This window comes from Rhododendron vialii, chromosome 11a (genome assembly GCF_030253575.1).
Source record: "Rhododendron vialii isolate Sample 1 chromosome 11a, ASM3025357v1".
Classification (NCBI taxonomy): Eukaryota; Viridiplantae; Streptophyta; class Magnoliopsida; order Ericales; family Ericaceae; genus Rhododendron; species Rhododendron vialii.
In genome coordinates, this window is record NC_080567.1 from 2578892 (window position 1) to 2585852 (window position 6961).

At 41.2% G+C, this 6961-nt stretch overlaps 1 long non-coding RNA gene across 1 annotated transcript; it reads right to left on the reverse strand.

Annotated features, from left to right (window-relative positions):
* Positions 1–2816: 2816 nt before the first annotated feature.
* LOC131308125 (uncharacterized) lies at positions 2817–3452 on the reverse strand. Its single transcript, XR_009194320.1, has 2 exons — positions 3409–3452; positions 2817–3014 (listed from the first exon to the last, which is right to left on the reverse strand). It is a non-coding gene; the product is annotated as an uncharacterized LOC131308125 (long non-coding RNA).
* Positions 3453–6961: the final 3509 nt, after the last annotated feature.

Sequence of the window (6961 nt, forward strand, 5' to 3'; positions counted from 1 at the left end):
TGAAACTGACGTGTAACATCAAACAGATGTTCAATGACCTATACGAAAAAACAAAACCGAGAAAAATATCTTGACATGACAAAAGATTGAAAAACTTGAAAAATGCCGAAAAAACGGACATAAAACACAAAACGGACACCCTTGCATAGTCACATTAGACCCACATGACCTGCATGGCATGACAAATCTTGGCAAAAGCCCCTTGAGCGAGCTTTGAACTTGAAATGTGCCCCCGAGGGTCAAAAATTGAGTAGACTTCGCTGTGCTTAAAATAAGATATGAGCCACTATGCCTCGCAAGCATTTGTTCTGTTTTTCATGCTTCAAATGTTTTAAGGTTGTTATGCTCAGCTTGTGTAATAGAAATAGAAGTTTGCATTAAACTTGAAAGACGAAAAGTTTCCCCCTTCGGATTCTCCAACGAAGCTTGTCTTGTTCTCAACCCTTCTCGACCTTGGTGTGTACCCAAAACGTCAACCATGAATCCAATTGATAGATTATGACCGAATCTCAAAGAGAGATTGCCTACATATCCCTTTTCAAGGAATCAGGTCAAAATGTAGTTCAGGCGTAGGTGCACTAGTGTGTTTTACCTCACCTTTTACGCTCCAACTTTTGCCTAGAGTCGCCTTTGCAAGTTTTTGGTCTACTGAGCTTTCGATTGTCGCCTATTTACTTTTGCCTAGACCTCCTTCATAGGTTTCTGGCGTAGCAGGCTGTTCTAACTTTTGCTTGGAACTGCCCACCCTTGGGGTTTTCAGCCCAACGAGATTCTCTCAGGGAAAAGCAACACTTGCGTTAATCCAGGTTGACCAAGGTATTGAATTCGTTGCCGTTGAGGTCAATGATCTTTGGTCGTAGCCCCAGATAAAATGGCTGTGATGATGAAGGATCTAAAGCACTTCGGCTGAAACTCCTTGCTCCGGGCCATTTTTAAACTTTCTAATTTGTGATTTGATGGAACACTGCTGCTATCGCCTTGAACATGGCACGAAGCCCAGACCCTTCTGAGCTTTTGCTTTACATGGCTTGTCATCCGATAGCAAGGGGATTCAATGCTTCTTTATAGTAGAATCAACACCAGGCGTGTCTTTGTGAGACCATACCAAGTCATCGATGAACTCGTCGAGCTTGTCTGACCAAGCGCAATACTCCTCTGGGGATAGCGTTGAACCAATTTTGAACCATTCGGGGGTCTACTTCATCTTTCAAGTTTATTGAAACTACTTCTTCCTTTAATAGGCTGAGCATGCCTTTTGTATTCCCTTTCAGTGAGGGAACACATTTCCTTGGGGATATTCCCATCGAAATCTATCCTTTCATTGTCAGGGTCAACACAGTTTATATAAAAGCCAGCGAAGTACTTAGAAGCAGGATAATGCATATTATAAAAATCCTCGGGGTTGCCAAGTACAGCAGACTCAAACTTGAAACAAAAGCTATAACATGGAGGGCCAAGAGCCACAAACTCCGACTCACAGCTAAACTTAGACAAACTCAAAAGACTCAGTGCCAGACTCAATCAAAACGCCAATGCAAACTAGACGTGATTTTGAAAATGCAATTTTTAAAAGCTACCCTTAACTTCCACAATGAGAGGGGTAAGGTCCTCGAGGGTGTTAGGCCCAAGCATCAGCACTTCAGCCTCCTCAACATCTTCGACCAAACCCACTTGAGAGAACTCCTTAAACAGCAGCCCTAAGCTCTCATGATTGAAGGAGCTCAACTAGTCAGCCTTTTCCTTTGTAAGCTCCTCATTACTATCAATCCAGGTGTCGGCAGTGAAGACCTCAATTGCCCAACCTACAACCATCAAGTTAACCTCGAGTTCAGAAGGGATAGATATGATTGGTTTGGGTTGATTTTTTGGGATGATATAGTGGCTAGGGTTGAGTATGGTGGAGCTAGGGTTGATTTGAGCGGAGGTAAGAGATATTTGGCTAATGTGAGGGTTGGAATCATGTTGAGGCATGGAGTTGGAGATGACATTGGGCTTTGATGGGGGTGGAGTTTGAAGAGTGCCATTATCAATAAATCTTGAATCTCATGTCGGAGACGATAGCACGAGTCAGTGTGATGGCCAAGCATTTGATGGAAGGCACAAAAGAGGTTAGGATTATAACCTACAAGTAGGACCTTGGGTGGGGAAGTTGGGGTCAAAGGTTCGAGATGCCCAGATTTGACGAGTTTTTCCATCACTGAGGGCATAGGTGCCTCGAAGACAGAGAAACTCCGAGGTTGGGTTCGGGCTTGAAAGCTTTGAGTGTTTTGAACCTGATTGATGTCGGTGGCACAGTTGGGGGAAGCAGCAGTGTTGTCCCCACTTGAAGTCGCGTTGGCATAATTGCTACCACCAAACAACGCGTTACTATTTCCAGAATAGGGCCGCAACTTCGCTTTCAGTGAGGAGGACACCCCTTTGGGCAGAATTCCACTCTGCAATGCATCATCAATGGCCAAACCAGACTCAATGAAAGTCTCAAAGTTTGCAGATGCTTGAACCAGCACGAGATGCTTGGCATTGTCGAGTTGCAGGTTTCGGAAAATGATGCGAATCTAATCCCTCTCGCTCGGGCGATCAGTCATTCCATCTTTGTAGACTCCAACTCTCAAGTAGTCATCTTGAGTTGAGAGTTGTAAATGTACTGCAAGACAAAGGCTACCCCAATATCCTCCCAAGTTCTTGTAGACACTGTCACAACCCTAGCCCGCCCCTAAAGGTTCTAGTCACAACAAAGCGAAGGTGATCCAATCACTAAGGCCATATCAAAGTTAAACACCTCATTAGCAAATGACTAAAGTGACTCAATTAACGACAAGCGGAAGCAAATTCCATTTTATTACATATGCCAAAACCAGAAGACTTTACAAGGATCTCTACTTTGCGAACCACCCAGAGCTGCGCATATTTACATGTCAAAAGTGTTCACCAAGAGCAACTTCCTATCTACAAGTCCATATCTACATAGCACGTCCAAAAGAAGGGCTGCACGCCACCACTCTACGTCCCATTGCCTGAAAGGTGGGAAAATTCATAAGCCAAAGCTCGTATGAATGATAATAAAGAATTCACATGCTTTCCATGGACAATGATAAAACCATTTAAAAACAAATCACATCTCATAGCAACATAGCATAGTAATGCACATCCTCTATTCATTTAATGTCAACTAGGCGTCCCTGGTAGTGGATAAGTTAAGATGTCTTTCGTTCTCCGATATAATAGCCATGTCTTGCTAGCCTTTTAGAACATGTCCCTTAGCAAGCTGGGACGTGGGAGGATGCTGTTAATAGATATAAAACATGTCCACCTTTCATTGATATTACATGGAGTTCATATCAAAGTAAAAAACATCATTGAAGCGTAAAGCTTATAACAAACCATGTATTTTGGGTATTAATCACTCACCTCGTATCCACGTGTCACCCGAACCTCCTAAGACAATTTGGCAATGTAACGCCCCTGAATTTTGGTCAATAAAAATTTCGTTAAAAATTTGAATTACTTATTTTCTCTTGAGTGGCTATATGATTTCTTGTTAATTTCCGTCGTAATTAGATTCTAGTCCTTCGGGGTCAATCGAATTAGTTTCTAACCGACTACTTGGAGGAACCGAGCAACCAAACTCACCTAGTTACTAGATGAACTTTTTGGACCTTTTTGAACCTTTTGCCTTTACCCATTGGTCCATATTGTTAGGATAATTTTTGTCCATTGGACAATAAGCTTTTTATTATAATATTTGACTAAAAGTACATGTAGTCTTTTTAAAATCTTATTTTAAAAGATAAAAGTACTTGTACTCTTTTGTCCATTGGTCATTAACCGGGGAATTATTATCCATTGGGTAATAACCGTTAGGGAAGTTAGTGACCCTTGGGTAATAGAGTCTTTGGACCAAAAAAAGTACCGATGTGACTAGGGAACCTTCCAATAAAGTTGTTTTGACTAGTCATAATAAAGGAATCTTGAACCTTGTGAACCTTTTCAACCCTAGACTAAGAAATTACTTATTTATATCTTTTTATTATTTTGGTCCATTGGACAATAAAAGTTAGGGGATTTATTATCCATTGGGTAATAAAGTTATTCTTTCAACTAGTACATGGGTCTATTAAACTAGTCTTTTTCTTAAAACCCATGTGATGAAGTACAGATATTTTATTATGTAAGTACTTAGTAGTCTTAAAAGCCTAAGATTTCCTAGGTACCTTATTATTATTTTATATTGGGGATTTGTACCCAATTGGATTAATTTATTGGGGAGTTGATCTTCCTAGAGTACATTAGTACACTAGTTTATTTATTTAAATGGGACATGTGCCTAATTATAATTCTTTATTGGGTATTTGATTTGGTGAATCTTGTACTTTGTACCTTTATATTATATATGTATATATATATATATGTAGTGTACTTGGGAGAGAGAGAGAGAGAGAGAGAGAGAGAGAGAGAGAGAAGAAAAAGAGAGATTTTGTTGTACCATCCTTGATCTTTCTTCATCTTTTCAAATCCTTGGGTGAATCCTTTTCCTAGCCAAACTTAACTCCCCATTGTACTTCTAGGATTGTTTAATACCCAAATCTTGTACCATTGTCTCCTTCTTTCCAAACAAATCTTCCTTAATCATCCTTAGTACAAGTCTTAGCCATGCAAGCCTAGGGTTAGACTTTGACCTTCCATGAGTGCTTGACAAGTGTCAAAATTTGAGATATGGTGAGAGAGGGGGGGGCCGGCCTTAGAGAGAGAGAGGGAGCTCAAGTTTTGGCTATAAATAGAGCCATTCCCATGCCATTCAACTCACACCTTCACCTAGCAACTTCTCTCTCTAGAAAAATCTTGTTCTTTCTTTGTTCTAGTTTGTTCTTACTTTGTTCTTGAGTATTCTTGAGTTCTTCAAGAAACTCATCCTAGACCGCCACTAAACCGCCACTCGACCACCCTCTCGATCCAAAAGTAGTAGTAGTAATAGTCAAGATCAAGTTTCGAGAGAAACCTTTCTCTTTCGAAGCTACCATAAGCATTCCGTAGGAAGTTACTCCGCTCGATCACCGACGTACTTTCCGTAGCCGCCCTACCGCCAAGAAGTAAGGTAGAACCCCTTGTCCCCTAACTCTACGTATAGAACCGTATGTTAGAAAGTAGATTATCCTTAACAGATTTCGAAAGATAGAACTTATCGTTTGTTTAGAAGTATTTGTATTTTGATCTTTAAGATGATTATGAGTATGCATATATGAATTGCTTGTATTACTTGTGGTGTGATAAAGCATAAGCGATTTCACTCCAAGGGCGTCCGTACATGTGGCGTTGTGCTTTGAATAAGCATAAGTGATACACTCCAAGGGCGTCCGTACATGTGGCGTTATGCTATAAGTGGTGATTGAGTGTGATAAGTAATATAGAATTGGATGATCATCTTAGAATGATTCCTGCTTACTTTTGTCCTATCGCGGAGTCTTTGCATGTAACGAGACACGAGAATCAAGAAAGTAGAAACATGGCACCTAGGGTGTGATTAATGAAAGGAAATGTTTTCCGAGGAAGGAAATATTTTGAAACTACATAATGACCGGTTTTGGGTGGCATTATGTGAGTTGTGTGTGTGTGTAAAAGTAAGATTTATGAAAAACCCAATGAGAACCCGGAGCGGCGGAATCATTGTGGGTATACTCGGGAACCCGGAGCTGTGGAACTGAGGGTTTAGTTTTTCGAAAACCCCAAATGGGAACCCGGAGCAGCGGAACCGAGGGTTTTGAATTTTCAAAAACACTCGTAATGTGGCCGGACTTGGTAGCCCATTGCGTGGATTGTGAAAACCACAATGTGGCCGGACTTGGTAGCCCATTGTGAAGATTGCCAATGCGGCTGGACGTGGTAGCCTCATTGGTAATGTGGCTTGGTTATCCGCGGAGAGAAGCCAATGCAAGTTTTGTGTGCCAATGGGAACCCGGGACGGCGGAACCATTGTGAGGATACTCGGGAACCCGGAACGGCGGAACCGAGGTTGGGTGTGTTAAACAAATGATTTTGGGAAATGTTGATTGGTATGTGAAAATGGAGGCACGGTCTACGATGAGTTGCGTAGGAGAAACTCGGAGAATCTTGGACACCAACGATAGTTATATAGCGATTGCGGATGTGTTATTGATATTGTCTTTTGTAGCTGTGTATACACGTATCATGTGGAAATCGATGTTTATTTATAACCTGTTGTTTGTAAGTTATGGGTTAGCGGGTATGGGATTGTTCTGCTGAGCTTTTGTAGCTCACGGTGTTACCTTTGGTGACCCTGATATATTATATCGGTGGCGACGCTGGTATGATGTGTCAGACCTTGTAGATGATCAAGATGAACAGTTCAACTTGGAGGCTTTTGGAGCTGAGGAGCTGGCTAGGATGGAGGAGCAAGTGGAGCTGTAGTTAGGAACCCTAGAACCCCTTCATTGTATAAATATTGAACTCTTGTGGGAGTTTTTGTAATGCCCCGAAATTTGGGTACGTTAAATAAAACATTTTATTGAAATAAAAGCTGAGTCTGGCTCTTTTATTACATCAAAAACATAAAAGGAGTACTTTTATTACAAACGGAAGGAAACTAAGGCTCCTAACTACAGCTCCGCTTGTTCTTCCATCACAGCTAGCTCCTCGGCTCCAAAGGCTTCCAAGGTGTAAAGCTCGCCCTGCTCATCTATGAGATCTGACATATTATACCCGCGTCGCCACCGGTATAATATGCCAAGGTCACCAAAAAGGCAACACCGTGAGCCAAAAAGCTCAATAGAACTATCCAAACCCTCTAACCCTTAACTTATGAACGAAGAACATAATAACAACAATTCCACTTAGATCATGCATATAGTCCATACAAATATTCGAATCTACAAACTTTACTTGACTAACGTTGTGTTCATTACTTGGACTCATCGTAGACCATGTTTTTACTTCACTTTCCTTTTTA